The sequence below is a fragment of the Lepisma saccharinum genome, chromosome 18, assembly GCF_977018435.1.
Source record: "Lepisma saccharinum chromosome 18, izLepSacc3.1, whole genome shotgun sequence".
Lineage (NCBI taxonomy): Eukaryota > Metazoa > Arthropoda > Insecta > Zygentoma > Lepismatidae > Lepisma > Lepisma saccharinum.
The window spans coordinates 60,724,545-60,749,844 of record NC_139246.1 but is presented as its reverse complement, the minus strand read 5'-3'; positions in this window follow the sequence as shown (position 1 = coordinate 60,749,844).

Genomic DNA, 25,300 nt, shown 5'->3' with positions numbered 1-25,300 from the left:
CAGGGGATGTAGTGGTTGCATGGAAACTTGCACGATTCGCTCCTACACTCCACACCGCTCGGTCTTCTGTCGCCTGGAAGCAGTTCGATCTCCTTTCCATTTTTTTCCTGATTGTTTCCAGTATTCCTCCAGTGACTCATGGTGCCACAGTCAGAACAGCTATCGAAAAGTATGGAGCATTCTCAGATTACATTCTCTTTAGACTATTTTACGTCGTTTTTTGTACGTCTCTAGGTGCATCGCGACAATGGGGATGAATAATAAAACGTATCCCAGGCTTCACAGTGCGTTCCACTAAGCAATTCAAACTGTGAGCTGTAAGGTCAGTTTAGGGCTTTTAACTAGGGTATCGGTATCAGTAACGGAAAGTATCGGTTGAACTTTATTCACCGATACTGGTCGTTACTTTCCCGGTGCTCTGATCGGTCGCGGGGTCCTCAAGAATACCCCGCAACATTTTCACAGAGTCTAATTATCCTCGAAAGTATGCAAGATTCGAAATCTCCATTGATTTTTTACCAATATTATGTGATAAGACTGTCCATAACAGTTATACTCTGAAACAAATTTTAAAACTATTTTAAAGCAAAACATTGGTAAATTAGTGGTTTTAATTGGAGTAGAATACTTACCCACTACTATTAGTCAAAATTTTGAACAAGATTTAATTGTTACAGTTTTGAAGCAGCAGTATCGTTAACGTTCAACCGTAGTTATAACACTATTTGGTGGATATTGCTATAATGACTCACAGTACATGTAACACATTATACTATGCAGTTATGATTATTTCGGAAGAGCAACACATGCAACCTTGCATTTCTAATGTTCAAAAAGTATATTGTGAATGTCACAGTGAAACATGAAGTCTATAAACAAATATTCATGTAAAGCAGAACTACTAACAGTTTGATCCTTTAAAACACATTGTATACTTGCAGCTACTAATCTTACACACCAAAGATGTATACATTTCTTGAACACATCGATATTTTAATACTTTCAAAATCTATCTCTGAGTTTTCGTTATGCAAAACTTTCCAATAAGCTGTTTTTAACATTCTAAACGCTTCTTTTAACATAAAATGTGTTTAAAATATTCTGAATCCATCTGAGGTTGCCTCTAAGTTTCATCTAGATAAATTCTCAAATGTTCAAGTGCACCTCGCAATAACTTTTCAAAAACACACATATTTTTGGCCACATTACACTGTTACGTTAGGACATACACCAGTGGCGTATACTGGGTTGCAAACCTGTTCTATCTCGCCATGCAATAATGTTAAAATGAACAATAATTTGCTAATGGAGGATTCCTTCTCCTGCTGTGATGTGCCATTACTTAAAAATAATCACGGAAGTGTATCATTGAAAGACTAACAGTGTTCAAGTACAAATATTTCATACTCGTACATAACTACTGGCGAACTATATTGTGAAATATTTGTATTCCTACATACGAACATAAATTGGAACATATTTTTGTTAACTTCTAATCTTGAATACTTCATTTGAACAGGAACTTATTTCTTCTCTTGTATTAGGCAAATTTTAGGTCACGTATTCAAAAAAAAATTTCCTTGTCAACACTTTGCCAACTCGTAAAAAGTCAGGTTGCCAACTCCCGAAGTCATCAAAGTCATCTGAAGAATTTGATGCAGATTTTGTAATCTTCGCATATGAATTCTAGTCCCTGGGCCTCTGACTTACCTGATTTACACACAGATATAGAGATATAGTTAAGGGTTCTGTACTAAATACCTATGCTGGGGTAAATGACTTACTTGCTTGTTTTTACGTTGCTTTTTTAATCTGTCTACGTTAATCGCTACGATGCAGATGAATGGTGAATAAATGATGATTAAACGATGAAACAAACTCAGCACCTGTGCCTTAACCAGGATTCGAACCTAGAACGTAGGCATCTAGCAGTTACTGGTTAATGAATGTGCCCCACCATGAGTCACTGGATACCATACCACTTTTTTCAATTCAGTTTCTTGTTTCGTTATTTGCTCCGGTTATTTCATTGTAAGTCGGTTCCTATTTGCTCAGATTTCAGTGTTCATGCATATGTGTGTGTGTCCATTACTACACCGCATATACAGTACGTTCATTTTATTTGTTGTCTAGGAATTCTCGAACTTTTTGTATTTGGCTGTTTTACGCATCTCGTCTAAATGGACATCTTACATTCTATGGTCTTTTGCTCATTCTTCATTTTATTTGGGTTCTTATTTCTGTTTCTGTCCTCTTCCATTCTCGTGCTTACCTGTCAGTTCCCTACTGCCAATTTCCGTCACTTTTTACCTCATTAGTTAGTCGCGACGTTGAGGATAGATGAGAATTGTTGCAATACCGTAAACTATGGTGACTTTGTGACATAACTAACTAAACTAACTAACTAACTCCCTAGCCTTCTTAAACCCGAAGGTTCATGGCTGCAGCAACACAGGCCTTCCATCTTTCCCTATCTTGAGCAAGTTCTATATACTCTTTTCCATCCCTACCGATTTCCCTTAGGTCCATCTCAACGTTGTCCCTCCATCTTCGTCTTGGCCTTCCTACAGGTCTCTTACCATCAGGTTTCCCAACAAGAATCCTGTAAACTCCTCTTTCCTCTCCCATTCGTGCCACATGGCCTGCCCACCTAAGTCTTCTTGATTTAATCATTCTAATAATATCTGGGCATGAATACAAATTATGTAGTTCTAAATTATGTAACCTTCTCCACTCACTTTGTGACATTTTTCATGATTTTCTTTACCACAAGAAAGTATCAAACTGCAGCATCTCAGTAAGACACTACAATAGGAATTTCAAACAAGAAGTTTTGAATACTGTTTGCAAGACATTTAGTTAGAATTGAAATAATGAATCAAACCGTTGTCAGAATATCATCCCATGAATTCGGATGCAGTTTGCAATGTGTAGCTAAATATGAGTGACAATACAGAAAGACCACATATACGATATTTTGCTGTGATCAGCTACTCATAATATACTGTTGTCATTCACAAACTGAAACATATTAGAATATTTTGACAAGGAAGAAGAAAACCGGGTCGCTGCTCCTACTCAGTGGGTGTTGAAGAAATTGAACAGACGCTCATAAACACCAAAGCACAGGCCGGGATTCGAACTCGGGATCCCTGCCGTCGCAGCACGCTGTGCTGATCACTCCGCCACGGAGGTTGACATGTCCTATCATCAGTTTGAGATTTCAGAAACCATGAATATCTTTCGACGTCCAATTTTCCTAGGCTTGTCCAGATTAGACAATATTTCACCTCTTGAGTAAAGAAGTTAGCTTTTTGTGGTCACTTAAAATTTTTGCCAGTTCTTTTCTTCCACTTAGAATAGAGCCGATCTCTTGCACTTCCGTGATACGCTAGGGCAAACTTGGTCCTCATTGTACTTTTCCTCCGCAGCGCGAATAGTTTTTCCTTTAGGTCTCATTTCAGTTGGAGCATCATTTAACGCTTCTTCACAATCATTTCTAAATGAACGGTATCCTATGCGCTTTTTGTAGGTGCGTTACATTCTTGCGCGTCTGTAAGAACAGAAACTGAAGTAGATTCATCGGAGCGCCCTTCGTGTTGGACAGAACGTGCCACAAAGTTGACAAAAAAATTTGTCAACATCACCCATACAATCCACACACACCACGTCCCACAAACTTCACATCAGCAGCGTATGATTCACTACTGTTTCGGTATCTACAAAACTTACCCTGTCTTCCCCATCTTGCTTCAGAGAGCGTACACGAATAAAGATTTGCAGACAATGTTCGCATGGTCACAGTGCAGACAACGAAAAGCAGCTGTCTGCTTTTTTCGGCAAAGCAGCTGGAAGAACAGATTGCTGCACAAGTCAGGCACGCAAATAACTCACTCGTTCAACAGAATGAACACTATAAGCGTGGGACACCAGAAACCGCAAAACGTAACGTCTGTCACAAAGTCGCCCGAGTTTACGGTAGAAGAAACGTCCATGCCTCACTCTTTATGCCTCTCTAGAATAATCGCGAAGACGATAATGAATGGTGAATTGATGAAATGCCAGTACTTTATCCAGAATTGGAACCTAGGACCACAGGCTAGGTGGCATGCTACGCTAACTACTCTGTCGCGGAGGGAAGGGTCACCTTCTATTTACAAACCCCTGAAAAGGAGATCGGACAGCCTCTATTTTCCTTCCTTGCCTCTTTCCATGTACTTAGGGTCTTCATCTAAATGACACTCTCTCTGCATTGTTCCATATCCTACCTTTATTGTTCTACTGAAGTCATGTTTAATTCTGGCGTGATCTTCTCCATCATCAGTTCAAATTATTTTGCAATGTTTGGACTTTGTTATATATTTGTCAAATACCTTAAGTTTCTTCTTCTAAAATACCATAAGGTTTTAGTCAAATACTATTAGTACTTAGCCCTAAGAAATATTAGGAATTAGTATATAGGGTTTAGGGACCTAATAGGGGACCTCACAAGAATCACCAACTATTTCTTTCATTATAGCTAATTTGGAAATAAAAACATGAATTATATAACCTAGCAAGGAATATGTGGGAAAACAATGGTATTCAAGTCACACCGTAAAATGTATAAGCGTCGTGGAGTTAGAGATAATTTTGATGGAACAGCACGACACTAAAAAAAAATACAACCTAGAATGTAAGCCTCAAGTAGGTTAACAAGACAGGAGAAAAACAATGTTGTGCATGCCACACCAATGTATTGGAAGATAGTCACAGTGGATAGATAAATATTACTACATTGGTCTATGCAACAAAAGAGATACCAAAATTTAGCAGTAGGCTATAATTTCATAGAGAAACTGCGATAGATAAGTAATACTATGTTAGTCTATGCAACAAAAGATAAATCAAAGTTAAGCAGGAAAGTTTCATAGAGAAACTACGATAGATAAGTAATACTATGTTAGTCTATGCAACAAAAGAGAAATCAAAGTTAAGCAGTACAGTTTCATAGAGAAACTTCGATAGATAAGTAATGCTATGTTACTCTATGCAAGAAAAGAGATATCAGAATTCACCAGGACAGTTTCATAGATAAACTGGAATAGATAAGTAATACTATGTTAGTCTATGCAACAAAAGAGAAATCAAAGTTAAGCAGGACAGTGTCATAGAGAAACTACGATAGATAAGTAATACTACTTTAGTTTATGCAACAAATGAGTTATCAACCTTAAGCAGAACAGTTTCATAGAGAAACTACGATATATAAGTAATACTACATTAGTCTATTCAACAAATGAGATATCAAAATTTAGCAGAACAGTTTTATAAAGAAAGTGCAATAGATAGATAAGTAATACTATGTTAGCCTATGCAACAAAAGAGAAATCAAAGTTAAGCAGAACAGTTTCATAGAGAAACTACGATAGATAAGTAATACTACTTTAGTCTTTGCAACAAATAAGATATCAATATTAAGCATAACAGTTTCATAGAGAAACTGGGATATATAAGTAATACTACATTAGTCTATGCGACAAATGAGATATCGAAATTTAGTAGGACAGTTTCATAGAGAAACTGCGATAGATAACTAATACTACATTAGTCTATGCAACAAATGAGATATCACAATTTAACAGCACAGTTTCATAGAGAAACTGGGGTGACAGATAAGTAATACTATGTTAGTCTATGCAACAAAAGATAAATCAAAGTTAAGCAGTACAGTTTCATAGAGAAACTTCGATAGATAACCAATAAGTCGCTGACCAAGGCAGTTTATTAAGGTAAAAACACTTAACACGTAACGTTTCGACCCTGTAGCAGGGTCTTCCTCAGACGAAGAACTAAACTAAAAAAAAAAAAAAAAAAAAAAAATCAATAAATAAAACTGCCTTGGTCAGCGACTTATTGGTTTCAATATGGAAACAAGGCTTAATTATATTACAATTCGATAGATAAGTAATGCTATGTCACTCTATGCAAGAAAAGAGATATCAGAATTCACCAGGACAGTTTCATAGATAAACTGGAATAGATAAGTAATACTATGTTAGTCTATGCAACAAAAGAGAAATCAAAGTTAAGCAGGACAATTTCATAGAGAAACTACTATAGATAATTAATACTACTTTAGTTTATGCAACAAATGAGTTATCAAACTTAAGCGGAACAGTTTCATAGAGAAACTACGATATATAAGTAATACTACATTAGTCTATTCAACAAATGAGATATCAAAATTTAGCAGAACCGTTTCATAAAGAAAGTGCAATAGATAACTAATACTACATTAGTCTATGCAACAAATGAGATATCACAATTTAACAGCACAGTTTCATAGAGAAACTGGGGTGACAGATAAGTAATACTAGTTAGTCTATGCAAACAGGAGAAATCAAAATTAAGCAGGACAGTCTCATAGAGAAACTGTGATAGATAAGTAATACTATGTTAGTCTATGCAACAAAAGAGAAATCACAGTTAAGCATAACAGTTTCTTAGAGAAACTGCGGTAGATAAGTAATACTACTTTAGTCTATCCGACAAATGAGATATCAAAATTTAGCAAGACAGTTTCGTAGAGAAAGTGCGATAGATAAGTAATACTATGTTAGACTTTGCAAAAAAGAGATATAAAAATTAAGCAGGACAGTTTCATAGAGAAACTGCGATATATAAGAAATACTACATTAGTCTATGCAACAAAAGAAATAGCAAGATTTGGCAGGGCAGGACAGCTTTGTAAGAAACCTGCAATAGGGAGGATAGATGTAGAATACGCAATGCAACACAGGATACTTATAGATATGAGATTTAGCAGAAAAAATACATGGCCAGTGTTATGTTTAGAATACACTTTTACAACTACGAAAGAAGAGAATTCCAGATCGGAGTAGAAAGATAGTTTTCCTATCATACAACAGTAAGAATATTTAGATTAAGGTCAGATTAATGTACATAAGTTATAGATTACGTTAGGATTATGTTAATCAATCAAGAAGGTTGTGACGTGTCAGCTCTGCTATCGGTACATAGCACTTACCTCACGATCATCATTACCAGGCTACCAATTTCCCTTGTTTCAATTTGTCATTGTTCGATGTCATCGTGAGGCTCTGGCATGGGCGCCTGCAGGCTCTCCGATTTTGGTCAAGTGCGACAAGTGAAACAAAAGTGGAAGGAAAATATATCTATAAAATGTTGTGAAAATACAGTGTTACAGCACAAAGCATTAGAATACACGTACTTGCCCGAATAAGTAAGGTTACCAGATCACTATAACGAAAAAGTACGACATGCTGTCCCAAAATTTAGGACTGTAAGTCAAAATGTACAAATCGTTCGCATTAAATAATATACTTTAACACAACACATTAACAAGTAATGTAAAATTGACACAGTTTTAGCTTTTAAAAAAATATGTGATTTTGTTGTGATTTCTTAAATATAAAATTTCCAAATTTGTAATCAATACCAAACTTTTCACTTCTCAGTACACATTCTTTCGGTCGCACTTCTTAGAGGAGACCCCGGTTGTCCAACTTTCCGTTTTTGTCAAAATATATATTCGTACTTATGCAACTCCGAACAGTCAAACTCTTTGTAGTTATATTGACCCAATATCATACCATTTACAAACTCTACAATAAATGTATTAAGTGGCCTCGGTGGCTCAGTCGGTAACGTGTCTGACTACCATGCTAAAGGACCCGGGTTCGATCCGCGAACTTTTCTAACTTTTCTCCGGCGCCCAACCAGCATCGAATAACATGGGTACCTGGGGGAAACCCTAGGGGGGTAAAGGCGGTCAGGGGCGTGATGCTGATCACATCACCCCCACTCACGACCGGATCAAGGCGTGGTGCTATGCACAGGGGAGCACTTTTCTTCTTATTTTACCTTTTTTTACAATAAATGTATTTCTCTCATTAGTCCATTGTGCTGATATTAATTAAAATAATCTATCAACATTTGCATTATTACCTGAATTGTCAAACAAATATTCGGTATTTATCATAACTTGAAATAACATGAAAAATAATGTCCTTCACAGAAATGTAAATGTTTCAAGAAGTTTCATTTGGTGTGATTCTTTGTTCAATAACTTTCTTCTGTATATCCCCCGCTTTACAATGAATATTGAATAGGAATGTTAAACACCTTCAAAGATCCATGATTGATTCCATCCCAAAACATCGAAAAGCGACATCAACTGAATGTGGCTCCATTGATTAAATATTCAGTCTTCGATCCAGCAGAAAATATTTGGATCAAAATAAATTTCAGTATGGAGTGTGGGAGTGCAGTACATAGACTTGCAACTTGCATGATGTTTCTTGTGATTTCTCCTTGTTTGAGTGGAACATGTATTTTTCTTAATTCGAATTATGTGACGCTAAAAATGTAGGACATTTATGTTATTTTTTTAAAAAAAATCCTCTCGGACGCTGGGAATGTGTAGGACATGTCCACGTAAAAGAGGAAAACAGAGTACACAGTAGATTTACATTCTGTGCAAATATTAACTTTATGTACAAATGCTAATCATGATTTAAAACATTGAGTATATTCCGGACTATTAAATCCTAGTTTCTCACTCGTAAAACAACCAGAAATGTGTTAAACAAGCTGATATGCTTGACTACCGTGCTGTGGCATTAACTTAGTCGAAATCACGCTAATGTCAATCCAAAGTCTGCTTAGGGATTCCCCTCCTGCAGGCGTCCATGGCCTCAGCTTCGACACTCTTCAGAACCTCATCTTGGTTCAAGATAAGCACCGACAACAAGAGGCAAGTGGGAATGGCGAAAAGGCTGGGCCTAAACATTATCTTACACTAAAACTATCTCCACATACCATAGAGTTTCTGTGCTACCGCTATTTCTAAGATAGTATATGGGTGTTTATGCTTATTTAGTGATTAAGGGTGGTCTCCGGCCGTTCGAGCGGCTGAAGACCCAATAGTTAGTAAGGTGACATCCGGCTGCTGTATGGCGGCTGGTGTCATCGTAGTGGTTAAGTGGTGTTCTTCGGCTGTTCGAGCGGCTAGAGACCACAATAGTTATTAAGGGTGACATCCGGCTGCTGTATGGCGGCCGGTGTCACCGTATTTGGTAGACTAGAGCCATTGTAGTTAACCCCCGATTCCTTCTTTAGTTTAGCTCATAGCTTTTGGATTTATTTTTTGTGTATGTCTGTGTTTGTATGTTTGTGAGTGCGTGTGTGCATGGGCCTCTCTCGTCCCTTTCGGCACTCACTACGGAGGGTTGATCCCTAGATCTTCTTCTGCTGCACCATCACTACGGCGTCCGGGAACGCTGGGGGGCTCATTCCCACGGGGAGGGGGGTTTCGGTGGGAAGGAGGGCGGAAGGCATGGAGGTACCCCACGTCCCATCTGACCTGGGCTCCCCCATTAGCCAGGATCTCCTCTGCAGTGTTGGTTTTCCCCCTAGAGGGAAACTGAGGCTGAAGGGAGTTCCAAGGGGTCCTCAAAGGGGCCCTAAGGAACCCTGAAAGGGCTAAAGAGGGCCTAAAGAGCCAAGTTGGGCCTTAAAGGGTTCATGAGGCTCTCAGGGTCCAGGGAGGGAGGTGGGCCACTGGTGAGTGAAAACTCACCAAAGTATCTAAACTTGAGGAACGTATCACAGAGTGGAACTCCAGTTCGAGCCAGCATGGTAAAGGAAATAAAGGGAAAGGCAAGGATCTGCAACAAATTATTTTGAAGTCCAGTTCAAGGATGCAGCATGTACAAGTAAGTGTTGATATTTTGTGTAGCAGAGTATAAAGTGGGTATAACTTGAAAAAGGGTACAACATTTAGAAGGTAGAAACATAAGTAAATCTCATTGAAGTTACAAGTGATCCATCACTCACAGCCTCCCCAAAGAATAACCCGTAATGCTTCTATGATTGGGCAAATAAGTTTAATGCTTGTCAACAAGTAACAATTATGGATCAGTAACGATGAATGAGTAGTGCGAGAGTTGCATTTTTAAAAAAATAACTATATATACCATATTGAGAAAACGTTTCGGAATACATTCTAAATACACGTTTCCGTGCTCCAGAAACTTCTGATATCACCTTAAAAAATACTAAGTGTTAATGAAAGAATAAGATTATTTTTAAATCTGGAGGAGACTACCGCGTACCATAATCTACAGGCACGCACACACACATGCACATGCTAGGAATACAATTGTTACTGACTGTACAAGGTTAGACCGGTAGCCAACTTTAGCCATCGTACACTAGAACAGATTTAATAATGTTCGGAATTTTATGACCTCACATTTATAGTTTGTCCTGTTACCCCATGCCTAAGTGAATTTTTTGGTCCTGTGTAGTAAGTGCATAACTTTTCAAAACCATATTTTACCTTCAGATCATATTTTGCCCATTTGCATATTTTGTATATATTTTAAAAATTCAACAGACAATGATTTATTTTATTTTATTAAAAACATATCTGCAGTTTTGTTTCACCCCAAAAATTGTATAATTCTGATAACGTTTTGTGGAACATTCCACTGCAAAAGAAAAAAACAATTTTGTGAAATGCTTAATGAAATCAATAGCTATTTTGTATATTTTCGCAGTATTTTTAGTTTATGTTTATATTTATTTATTTATTTATTTATAAGCAATCCCATAACAGAGCAATGCTCCAATTAAAATGGGTTATCACAAACCCAATACTCACATCATGCAACACAAAAAAAGTTAAAAAATACAATACAAAATACAATACAATATACCCACCGACAAACAATAATACAACATAAGAAAAATTATAAAACTAGAATAATACTATAGTACAAATATACATGAAGCTAAAGCTTCAGACTTCAAACAGTATAACGAAACTCCATATTATAACCCGCACTAAACAAAAGAGATAAACACCCAACTCTCATTTTGATATTTTTCAGATTATCGAACATATAAACATAAGAGATAATATACAAATCCATAAAGTTAAGTGCAATTCAATAACTTTGTCTTGAATAGTAGCCCTTTATTACTGATATGTACTTTGCGTAAGGGAATGCAAAATCTACATAAATTTTATCCTTAACAATACTATTATGTAGTCTACACATACTAATGACCACAGAATTCTGATGGACCAAATTTTTGGAAAAAGTGTATATAAACGGTTGACACAATCTTAATGATTGAGGTTTAGTACAGAAGTTTAATCTTTGCAAAACTTCTTCTGTTTCGGTTAGACCATTAACAACTTTATATAATAAAATATGCTTTAAAATATCAGATCTAGTTTTCAAAGAGGAAAATTCAAACTCAGTTAGTAGCATATTATAAGGTATTCTTAAAACATAAGACGATTCTTTATATTTTTAAAAGAACAGATATCTTAAAAATTTATTCTGGATTCGTTCGAGTTTATCAATATATAATTGGAAGTAAGGACTCCAGATTACATTAGCGTATTCCAATTTACTCCTCACCAGAGCATTATACACAACTGTTAAGGCTTTTCTACACTGCATTTCCTTTGTGTTTCTAAATATAAATCCCAGAGTTTTGAAACCATTAACTACTAGTTTATCAACATGGTTCTTGTAAGTGAGTTTAGAATCCAGAAATATTTCTAAATCTTTAATTATATTGACTCTCTGAAGACCCATATTACAAATAGTATAATTAAATAAAAATGGAGATGAAATTCTTGTAATTATATATATATATATATATATATATATATATATGTGTGTGTGTGTGTGTGTGTGTGTGTGTGTGTGTGTGTGTGTGTGTGTGTATGTATGTATGTATGTGTGTGTGTGTGTGTGTATACGTTTTTGATATCATGAAGATTTTAGGTTATAATTATTCGAACCTTAGTGAATGTAGTTCTTTCTGCTTGCATTTCTTACTGAAGAATGTCTTGAAAATAATTAATTACGATTTTTATTTTGTTCAGGGTCAAGATAGAACCTCTGTAGGTGCAGAAAACAGCTGTGAATGCTACAGTCTAATGCAACAATGGAATCCTCGTTGGATGCTGATGTATGAAGTCACGTTAAACATTCTAAATCAAAAAACTTAAAGCGTCTATCATTTATCCCCAATTGTTAACTTAATACTACTTATAAGGAGTATGTATAAAATATAATATAAATTAAGAAATTTAATGCCTTACACTATTTCAGTTATATGAACACTTTTACTTCGAATAAGAGGCAATAATCAAGAATAAAAGTAACCTGCTACTTGGAACAATTGATAAAATACAGGGTTATTCAGAAAGAAAGAGCAGATTTCAAATGTTTATTTCTCACGAACTATAAAAGATAGAAACACGTGCCATACATCAATGGATAATGGATGAAGGAAGGTTCAAAGTTTTATAATCTGCTCTTTCTTTTTGAATAACCCTGTATAATAAAAGTTCTATACAAAGAACATTGTATAGAAAAGTGGCAGATCTCAAAATGGAGCTATTTTCAGTTAATGTTATGGTGAGACACATAACTTTTGATTTGTGTATTTCTTGTAGATAATCAAGTTCATCAAGAGGATGGTCATGATCAGATGAAACTGACAAAGGCAGATATAGAAGAAATGTGGTGTTAATATGCTCACTGAATAGCCTCAATTTAATAGTATTGTAAAATAATAAATTTTAATTATATTACAAAATTATATGACACCGTACACATTGTTATAAGTAAAGCAACATGTGCAATATTCTACTGTTAAAATTTAACAGACTGCCTGCTAAATTACTAAAACGGACGCAACCGTTTGTTGTTTAAATTTGAATGGACATTTCCAATATGACATGGAATACGTTTTAAGTCCATTCGTTTTACGGCTAATGACACGAAAAAGAGATGTGCAAAAATCTCGGTGATAATTGTTTTGGTCCTCGAGAAACACGCCTTCAAACACTGCTGAAATTCACGTGCTACGTCACTGAAATGAAAACGTCTTTTAATTGGCCTGACGTCATCAGTTAGAGAGACATGCAGACAGGGCTTCTGTTCGCGCCGTAATCTTAGCATGGGCAACAGTTAAGAGTCATTAGCAGGAAACGGATTTATATGTAAATACATATTTATAAGCTGAAATCAATTATATTTTGTATTATCTTTGCGCATCATGGTATGTAGACACGCAATATTCAGTTTTTGTTTTCCATATTTGTACATATATAAGGTTTTGATTCATATTTTACATATTTATATTGTGCATATCGATACACACACACGGAAAAGAGTGAAAGATTAAAGCCGGCACTGACCAGGTGTGAAAATCTGGAACACGAATTGACATTATTGCCTAGCCTTTAATCCATTTTGGTGTTAAGTTGTATAGATTGCAACTATTGAAGTATAATCCATGCATTTCTAGTTTTTGAAAATGCTTTCTGCTATGAAAAATGTATGTTCGAATATTTAAATTTGAAATTTGACCTAAATCACCCTTTTTAAATGCTAAAAGTCTATTCTCTAATGATTTTCAAACACTTCAGTGCATAGGACGAAGAAAAACGTGAGGTCTTACTTATCTCACAATCCTCAAACACCTTTTATAGTCATGCCCCTCAGTAGTAGTATTGATGCTATTATAAACTCATGAAAGGAAGAGCTCCCCTCAAGCAGGTTTGGCTATACTTAAAACAAGCTCAACATGCCCATATGAGCTTTTTGCTCTAGTGTGGAACCCTGCCTAATCCAAGATTTTTGTAAAAATGCCCTCGGGAATTTTTCAGAAAGGAAGAGCCCCCTCAGATTGATTTGTTTATACTTACAAAAATTGCATCAGCCAGATTTTTGTCTATAAACTTGTCAAAAATTGATATTTTTTTGGCTATACCTGAAATTAAGCCAAAAACCCATACCCACACACACATATTTACTTCCAGTTTAAGTTCAATTGGACCCCAGCCTCAACTTGCATATCCAATATTAAAACAATGCAATATGCAGAGACTCTCTAGAATTGCTCCGTGACACTCTCATTTCTTATATTATATGTTTGCATGTTTCTCCTCTGTGTCAGTGTGTACAATTCCCGAGACGGTAGTATTGATTTTTGCTTTGCATGTTTCTCTTCTGCGCCGGTCCTTACAGAAATTCCCGAGTATGGAAGCTTTGCGTGCAAACAAAAAAAATTGCATCAGCCAGTATTGTGAGAGTGACTGAGGAGAATAGATGTGTTGATACAGTGCTTCTCATACTTACAGGCCTGTTTGGTTTAAATATTCATATTGAACAATATAAAATCTGATATTTGTTGTAATCCACTCATATTTAGAGTCAAGCTTATATTTGTCCCAGCCTGTTATACAAAAATCAATACATAACAAGGTCATTGCTATTCTAGACATGCATGTTTGTGCAGGTATTTGCGCTGGGTCAGTGTGAATGAATATTTATTCTCTTTTTCCACTTGTAAGCTATTGGCTTTACAACCTGTCATAATAAGCATGGAGTTTTGAATTGAACCCCAGGAAATTTTATATAAATACCAAAGCCAAAAATATTAACACACATACACACACACACAAAGCACAGTGCTGAACCCAACTGATATTTTTTATTCAGTATAAAGTTTTGAATTGAAACCCAGGAAATTGTATATAATAAACAACAACAAAAATGCCAAATCAAAAATATTGCAATCAGTGCAATAAAAATATATTTAGCTCTAATTGGGCCAGACACCAAAAGATTTGTAACCCAGACAAATACAGAACCCCCACAAAAATATGCCCCAAATGCAATAGAAAATACAGCATGCAATACTTCACATATACACATAAAGATACTTGCTCTGCACAGTCATCAACATTGCCCCCACAACCATCCACATCTGGTCTGAAAAGAAAGCACGAAGCACCTCTTAATGCCAGAGCAGCAAAGCAGCCACGCAATGAACCTATCCATAGCAGTTTTAATGCCCAACTTAGGGATTATCGGTTTGTATCAGAGCCAAGATGTGGCATTGAGAATTTTTTGAACAGTGTAAATCCTGATGTGCAGGCAATTCTTAATGCACAAAATGGCTCTTATAAGCTCTCCCTCAAATTGTTTATACAATATAAGAAACCAAATGGCACAAAATTTACACAGCCCCACATAACAGAAACTGTACCTGTATATTCAAATGCAAATTTAGACAAAATAATAAGCAGTTTGATGGAACAATTGAATATTAAACACTCTGAATTTGCAGCAAAAGAGTCTGGATGGAGCCTATGCGGCTCTCCACACAAGTTATATGTTAATATTTCTGAATTCAGCCCATTACAAGGATCTACATATCTGCCATTACCTGCCAATATTAAAAACAAAAGAGCCGTGGTTAATATAGAAAATACCGACCAGAAATGCTTTTTGTGGTGTATTTTAGCTGCTTTGTATCCAGTTTCAAGGAATCCTCAGAGAATAAGTTATTACAAACAACATGAACACTTTTTTGACGATGCAATGGAGGGTTTAGAATATCCAATGTCTGTTCAGAATAATGATAAATTTGAAAAAAGGGCCAAGCATATTAATGGCAAACAATTATATATTAATGTATTTACTTGTTCCACTGGCCATTGCCCGATAGAACCTCTCAGAATCAGTACATTTGATAATGATTCTGCTGTTCCGATTGATCTGCTCTTAATTGAAGGGGATGGCAAATATCATTACACTCTGATACATAATCTTGAAGCTATAGTCAGAACACAACTAGACAAATCTAATAGAATATTTAAGTTGTGCAGAAGATGTTTAACTGTATTTGATGGTCAAAAAATGGTAAATGGGGTTCGTGAAAAAAATGCAGAAATTGCTAAAAACAAGTTAATTGAGCATCTGAAATACTGTGGGAACCATAAACCTGTTCATATGGTGATGCCCAATCCAAGTGAAAATTGCAAATTCAAAAAATTTGAAGCCTTGTTGGAACACCCAGCATATATTGTCTGTGATTTTGAATCGAACCTCAAACCTCTTGCATTCTGCAATCCAGATCCTGAAGAATCTTCAATTACACCATACCAGCTACATGAACCTTCCAGTTTTTGTTATATAGTTATACGGGATGGTGTAGCTAGTGAACCACACTTATACATGGGACCAGATGCCATCAAAATATTTGCACATAGAATAGAAAATGAGTGCCGTGACATAGCATCTAACATCTTATTAAAATCAAAACCTATGTTGCCTTTAACAGAGAAACAGATTGAGGATTTCAACAATGCAGAAAAATGCCCGGTATGTGATTCTGAATTTTCAGATACAAATATCAAGGTGAAACACCATTCTCATACAGATGGTAAATTCTTAATGGCCCTGTGTAATAGCTGTAATATTAAGATCAAGATACCAAGATTTGTCCCTATATTTTGCCATGGAGCATCCAATTATGATTTCCATCATCTGATCAGGTACGAGGGGTTTGACAAGCAGAATTTAAATATTTTAGCTGAAAATGATGAGAAATATATATCTATTAGCAAGATAATTAAAGTTAATGGTGTTCCTATTCAATTAAGATTTCTTGATTCTTACAGAATTTTATCTGCTAGCCTGGCTACACTGGCCACTCAATTATCTGATGATCAATTCAAAATCACACGTGCCTTGTTTCCAAATCAGGAGCTGAAATTAATTAGGCGAAAGGGTGTATATCCATATGATTATGTCACAGATTTTTCTAAATTTGATGAGTGTTCTCTGCCACCACAAGAAGAGTTTTACAGCAAAATCAGAGGATCTGGAATCACTGATGAAGATTATCGCCATGCCCAATTGATGTGGAACAATTTAAAATGCCAGACATTTGGTGATTATCACATGGCATATTTGAAACTTGATGTGACCCTCTTAGCTGATATAATACAGGCATTCAGAAAATCTTCCATGCAAAATTATAGACTGGATCCAATATATTTTTTCAGTGCCCCGGGCCTAGCATGGGCCGCAACGTTTTTGAACACAAACATGCATTTGGATCTGATCCACGATCAAGATACGTATCTGTTTATGGAGAAATGTATAAGAGGAGGGATGGTGCAATGTTCTCAGAGATATGCCAGAGCAAATAACAAATATATTCCTGATTATGATCCAGCACTGCCATCAAATTATATAGTGTATGTAGATGCAAACAGCCTCTATGGTCATGCCATGATGCAAAAACTGCCATATGCAGGGCTTGAATGGGTTGAAGATTTCAATATTGAGGATCTTCAGGACTTTGATGACAGTGACTATGGCCTATTCTTAGAGGTTGATCTGACAATTCCTGATGATTTGCACAAGAAATTTTCTGATCTGCCCCCAATTCCCGAGGTTCAGTGCTCACCTGGCTCTAAACAGAAGAAGCTCATGATGACTCTGGAGCCGAAACAAGGCTATGTCATATATTACAAAAACCTCCAGTTCCTGATGAAACATGGTGTCCAAGTGACCAAAATTGGCAAAGTTTTGAGGTTCAGGCACTCAGAATGGTTGAAACCATACATTGATACAAACACAGAGCTTCGAACATCTGCAAAGAGCCAATTTGATAAGGGCTTGTTTAAATTGATGGTGAATTCAGTGTATGGCAAAACAATTGAAAATGTCAGAAAACATACCGATGTTAAAATAATTACTGACCCCAGCCTGAGCAAAAAATTGGTTGCAAAGCCTAATTTCAATTATAGAAGAATTTATGATGAGCACATGGCACTTTTCAACATGAAAAAAACAAAGATTAAGTTTGATAAACCTATTTATGTAGGGGCTGTGATATTGGAATTGGCAAAATTACATATGTTAAAATTGTATTATGATGTGTTGAAACCTTTTTATGGTGATAATGTAAAATTGATGTACATGGACACGGATAGTTTTATTCTTGATATTAAAACAGAAGATGTTTATAAAGATATGACCCAGCCTGAATTGTTTAAATATTTTGATACCAGTGAACATACAATAATTCAACACCACAACAAAAAGGTGCCTGGCAAGTTAAAAGATGAGACACTTGGTGATGTTATTGTGGAATTTGCTGGGTTAAGTGCCAAACTGTACAGTTTTGAGACATGTAGTGGCGCTGTTGCCAAAAAGGCCAAGGGTATTGGCAAAGTAACTGTTGAAAAAGATCTCCAATTTGAAGATTATAAAAATTGCCTCAAATGATGTAGCACAATCAAAACATCAGAATCCAGAATTCAGAGTGAGGATCACTTTCTGACCAGCAATATTGTAAGAAAAGTGGCTCTGGATCCACATGATGATAAGAGATGCATTTTGTCATGTGGCATACATACTCTACCATGGGGGCATTGTGATTTGAAAAATGGGAATCAGTGCCCAAACACAGAGCATGATTTGAAATAAATAAACATGCCTATGAACTTATTTGGGTTCAAGAAACAGGCTATTATGGACCTGCCGACACCACAACCCTCTCCTGATATGATATCTAAACTGAGTGGCTTGTTAATTATTCATCTGAACAGCATACTTACAGATATTGATGATGAAACAGGCAAAATATTGTACATATTTAACAATAATTTAAATCATTACCAATTACCTGTAGGTGGGCAATTGCAATTTATTACAACTCCTGAGGGTGATGTTAAAATTTCAGTAGGGAGAAATATTTACAGAATTAAGCACTCAAACATGGTTTCTGGCACTGTATATACTGTTTCTGCTGGTGACTGCTTATATATTGAGGTCCCTGGATCATATGACAAGCTTATACCTTTTTTATAGAATTAAGAATCAGATATTCAATAATAAATAACCACTAAAACAAAAATGCCTAATGATATATTTGGCCATACAAGACATGAAGTTCACAGTGATGAGATTCTGATGCTTGATGTCAGAGTCAAGAAATTAAGAAGTGATTTACAAGCTTTACAAACCACACTCAATGCCAGTCTTCAATTAGAAATTACAAATTTGCAATCACAATGCATGGACCCTCTTCTTAAAATTGATTCTGAACTCAAAGTGCTGCTTCAGAAATATACTGACCTGGCAACATTAGATAATTTTCAAAGTTTGGAAGAAGCTGTAGCAGCTCTTCAAGCCAAATTTAAGACCCAGGCCACCAACTCTGAGCAATTGAAACAGCAATTGGAAGAGCAGATAAATAATGTCCAGGCACAGCTCCAAACAATTGTCAAAAGCATAAAATCACAAGAAGATTTTGATCTAGTGATTTCCACTCTAAAAGAACAGATTCAATCACTCCAGATACCTAATCTAGACCCCTTGAACAATGCCATAGCCGAGGTTAAAGAAAAAATTGAGACACTTGAAAATTTTATGAACAATTTGCCATCTTCTGATGCTTTGAGTGCAATAACTCGGAGTGTAGCAAATATTAAGCTGCAACTTGAAACATATGAAGATTTTGGGAAAATTCAAAGTACCATAACCCATCTTGAGGGTACAATAGCAGCAGTGCAAAGTGATTTGACAAATGTACAAGAATCCCGCCTGCCCGGTATTGTAGACACTCTTGTAAGTGTCCAGGAACAGATCACAAAGCTTGAAAACCTCAACACTGAATCTGAACTATCTCATTTTCATCACTTGATCGATGATATCCAAACAAAACTTGAAATTTTACAACAATCTACACCCACTCAGGCAGATATAGCGCTGCTCCAAAATGCTATGCAAAATGTGGCTGATGCTTCTGAATTAAACAATGTAAAATTGGCACTTGAATCTTTGCAGAATACAGTATCAAATCTCCCTACATCACAGGAACTTAAAAATATTAAGAGAGCAGTGAATAGGATATTGAAATCAGAAGATATCAAGAATATCCAGGCAGAGATCAAACATCTCACTCAGACAGTGGCCACTCTACCAACCAATCAACATATTAATGAACTGCATGCCCTGTTTGAGGATATCAGAAGACAGGTCCATGATCTTACTGCTCAAAATTCAAAATTGGCAGTTGTTGAAAATTTGCAGCAAATTGTAACTAATATCAAGCAACAGCTAGGGACCATGGAATCCAATCAAGCAAATGCTCTGTCTGTTTTTGCCACCCAGCTTCAAGAAATTGTGCAACAATACAAGAAACTTATTGTGGACATAAAGATCAAGCCAGGCCATGATGATGTTGTTAGGACCATCAATGAGCACCTTGAATCTGTAACAAGCAGATTGCTCACAGCAGAAAAAGAAATAACAGGCATAATCGAGAATCCAAAACATACAGTAATTCTTGAATTGTACAGCATCCCAAACAAAGAATATGATTCTCCATTTACACCAGCTGGCAAAATATATATGCTGTCTCCTGCACAATTTTATTACCAATTTTTTGTTGGGGGCACACTGAGACCAATCAAAATCAAATATTGGCATCAACCACAGGCACACCACTACCCTACATTATCAATAACAAATGCTGATAACAAAGTGAAAATCACCAGTGTAGAATTAGAGGATTTTACAGACCCCAATACATTGGAAACAGCCTATGCTGAAGATGATGGCTCTCTGGAATTTCATATACAAATAGGAGACAAATTATATTTAGAAAATCCTGCAGTCTCAGCTGCTGAACACCCTATAGTTGCAATATTCTTGTTTACATATTATGTCTAGACAAATTATTGTTGATGAATTACACAGACAAGCCCGACATAATTTTAAGAGACTCCCAGTAGTCACAAAGGGCATAGATGATTTATGGCAGAGCGACTTGATTGAGTTGGCAAGTGGGCAGTTGAAAAACTTAGACAAAATCAACAAGGGCTACAAGTATCTACTTACTGTAATAGACACATTTTCAAAATTTGCCAGGGCTGTGCCACTCAAATCCAAGACTGGAAAATGTGTTACAGAAGCCATCAGAACAATCATCAATCAGAGTGGAAGATCCCCGCGCTATTTGCAAACAGATAATGGCAAAGAATTTTATAATTCAGTGTTTCATATGTGTTAAGGGTCCCGGGTTTAACTTGAACCACTGTAAATAATTCAGAGCTCCAGTTTCTTGTAAAGCCTCTCTTGAATAAGTGCTTATATTTGCTGATTCTTACTTGATCACCCACCTTGTATTTGGCCTTTCTTGTTGTTGGCTGATATTTAGGATAATAAACAGTGCTGATCAATTTTTGCTCATCAGATGAAGTTACCTATGCACAGGGGCGCACTTTACTTTTTAGTGTTTCAACAATTTGTTAAAAGCCAGTCAATACAACATTATTCGAGTTACAGTGATCTCAAAGCCTCAATTGTAGAGAGATTCAACAGAACCCTAAAAAATCTTATGTATAAACAATTTACACTGCAAGGTAATTATAAATGGATTAATATTCTTCCAGAACTTCTACATAAATATAACAACTCGGTCCATTCCACAATCAACATGAAACCCTCTGAGGTAACTTCATCTGATGAGCAAAAATTGATCAGCACTGTTTATTATCCTAAATATCAGCCAACAACAAGAAAGGCCAAATACAAGGTGGGTGATCAAGTAAGAATCAGCAAATATAAGCACTTATTCAAGAGAGGCTTTACAAGAAACTGGAGCTCTGAATTATTTACAGTGGTTCAAGTTAAACCCGGGACCCTTAACACATATATAATAAAAGATCACCGAGGAGAAATTCTCAAAGGCAGGTTCTATGAACAAGAGCTCAGCAAAACTAAACAGCCTGACACATATCTCACAGAAAAAATCATCCGCAGAAAAGGCAACAAGTTATTTGTCAAATGGCTGGGACTTCCAGAACACAGCTGGATCGATGCAAACAAAATAATAATATGAGCACCTGGGATGTTATAAAAAGGCTGCCAGAACCTGAACAACAAAATAAGAGAAATGGCAAATTGCTGCCTGAAAATATTAGGTGTCTTATTGTTGGGCCATCTGCTTGTGGTAAAACTACACTATTAGTTGATAATTTTTTATTGGCACCCAACTGGTTAGACTGGAAAAACAGGCACTTGTATATCTTTTCTAAGAGCTTGGAACAATTAAAATATCAGCAGCTGATGAAGCTATATGATGGATTGGATATAGCCACTTTTGAACCAGATGTTAAGCCACTTCATGAATGTCTCGATAATTCTGTTGTTGTGTTTGATGATATTATATTGGATAATCAAAACAAGGTTAGAAATTTCTTTACACAGGGCCGACACAAAAACATTGATTGCTTCTACCTGGCACAGACTTTTTCAAAAATACCCAAGCAGCTGATCCGAGACAACAACAATTTTATATGTGTGTTTCATCAAGATCATACCAACCTCAAACACATACATGATGAATATGTAGGTGGGGACTTGAGCTACAATGATTTTTCCAAGTTTTGCAGCAAGTGCTGGAGCCAGGACAGTTATGGGTTTGTCACAATTGATATGACAAGAACACCCAATAGTGGCAAATACAGAAATAAAATCAACAATTTTCTAGACATTGAAACATAAATAAATAACCATGAAAAGGCCAATCATTGATGATCTTAAGTTAAGAGATTATCTTGTAAAAAGATTTAAGGGATGGAAATCAGAGAACCGTGGAATTTATGAAAAACACAAACAAACAGAACAGCCTGTAATTGATGCTATTAATAATTTAGGTAAGAATATCAAAACTGTTACAGAGCAGAATCAAAATTTGATCACAGAGCTTGTACCTGTAGCTGCTAGGAACATATTAGATTTCCATTCACCCCACTTTCCAGTATTCATACACCTAGTCCTGTTGCTCCTCGAGGAATTGAGGCTAGTCAGGATCCTATTGAATTGGGTCTTCTTGCTCAAAAATATTTAACCACACCTAAAGACAATAAAGATGAGGTTTTTGGCTTATATGCTGACACAGAGCTTGATGGCAGCATCATACATAGAATTGGCAATTTCAGAGTAACATTTATGGGAGATGATATAATTGTATATTCAGAATCTCGACTTGGAGAAAAAGGTGCTTTTGTTAAGTACACCGGCACACCTGGATTGTGGGAACTGATGACTAGGAAAAGGCCTGGCAGCTATACAGATCAGGATTATGAGGATTACAAAGAAATATTAATAAAATCAGATGCTCTATACCAGAACAATGATCCCACACAAAAAAGAGTGAAGTCTAGCAGTGGGGCAAAATACAACAATTTAATTAAGCCCATATGGTCACAAATTAAGACAGGCAGTGGAATCAAACAATACAACACCCTGCCTAAAGAATTTGTCTGGGTTGATGATGTCAGGAAACTTGTAGATAGGTTATTGGTGATAGCTGGGGAGGAAAATGCTGGCAACCACAATTTTTACAATGAAAAGGTTGGAATTATGGACATGATAAGCACAAAATTGTCTAATTTTATAGTGAATGACACTAAGGGGATTGGATATCTTATAAAAATTATTAATACTCTACCCCCCAAATTTTGGAATATTTCTGAGGGTCGGGGCCTTGTTAATGACATTATAAACAAGCTGCCATTTGAACTACACATTCCAGGTTATCAGTATTGTGGTCCAGGCACAAAACTAGATCATAGATTAAATAGAGGTGATCCTGGTGTTAATCCCCTCGATGCTGCTTGTAGAGACCATGACATAGCATACAACACAAATTCTGATCTTGACAAGAGACATGTTGCAGACAAGAAATTAGAAGAGGCTGCATTTGGTAGATTTGTAAGCAAAGATGCTTCTTTAAGTGAAAAAATAGCAGCATTGGGGACCACCATAGCTATGAGCACCAAACAAAAACTGGGGTGGGGGTTGTGAATATGTATATAATAAACCTACAATGAAGGCCAAGGGTGTTATGTATCAAATACCTTATGCAGGTCTCAAATCTCTTAAAACTATTGATAGTCTTTTGACCAAAAAGCAGCACAAGAAAAAAAGCTCTTGTCTTGCCAAGGGCCATGGTATGAAATTGTTGCTTAGTACCCCCCAATTAAAAAAATTACAACAATCCAGGAAAAAATCACATGTAGGGGGTTTCATATTTACCATCCCTGCCATCTTAGCTGCTCTCGGGGCTGTTGGGAGCTTGGCCGGGGGATCAGCCGCCATAGCAAAAACAGTAATAGATGCCAAGAAAAATAGGGCAGAATTAGATGAATTGAAGCGCCATAACCTGGCCATGGAGAAACAAGGCAAAGGTGTTAAGAGAGCCATGAATAAGTTTAAAAAAACAAGAGCCGCTTACAAACCAAGATATTGAAGCTTTAATCAAGCCACTGGGCATCAAAAATTTTAGAGGAGTGTACATGTCTGATTCTTTACCAGAACAACCACTTAACAAAGAGTGTGGCATTGTTAATTTGGATAAGTACAAAAATCAGGGCACTCACTGGATTTGTTATCTTAAATATTTAAACAATGAGGCATTTGTGTTTGATTCATTTGGAGGTGTTCCGCCTGAAAATTTAATAAAATATCTAAATTCAGCTAATCTTTATTACAATAATGCCCGTGTTCAAAACTTCAAAGATGTTAATTGCGGACATTTGTGTTTATCTGTTCTTAGATACATGTCTCAAATAAATAAACCATCAATTGAAAATTTTCAAAAAGCCCTGTGGTATCTGAAACATCATGGGGGTATTCCATCTCACCAGCCAAAATTCAATATTGAAACTCAAATTGCATGATGACATAGTGTATCCCAAAACAATAGCTCTCAGAGCATTTTACGGCATGTACCTGATCCCAAATATTACACGCCACAACAACACAATTGCAGTAGGGGATCAAAAAATTGTCATCACTCCAGGGCAGTATAATCTATCCACTTTAAATGCTCAATTACCCAGAGGTGTAGTGTTAAGTCAAAATTCTGTCACTCACAGAGTAGAGATTGTATCTGCTACAGAAACAGTGAATCTGGGTACTATAGGAGAGCTGTTAGGATTTGAGAACAACACAAAACTTGAAGCGGCCATCAAACACACTGCTATGAATATACCTAAATTCTTAGCCATAGAGACTCTGAATATTCACTGTAATGTGGCTGAGGGTATGATCACCAAATCAAATGGCATAGGCTCTCACAAACAAACCGGCATTATTGCAACATTCAAACCTAATTCTGAATTTATGGAGCCCATCATCTACAATCCATCCCCAACATTATATTTTCCTGTGTGCCATAATAGAATAGATTATATTGAATTGATGGTCACTAATGAAAAAGAAGAATTAGTTGATTTTGCTGGAGCCACAACAACTGCTATCATAGAGATTAACATTTAAATAAAAATACATACAATGGAAAATATTGAGAGTTATGAGCTACAATCATTCCCCCCAAACAGGAGGACATTTGCAAATTTAAATCA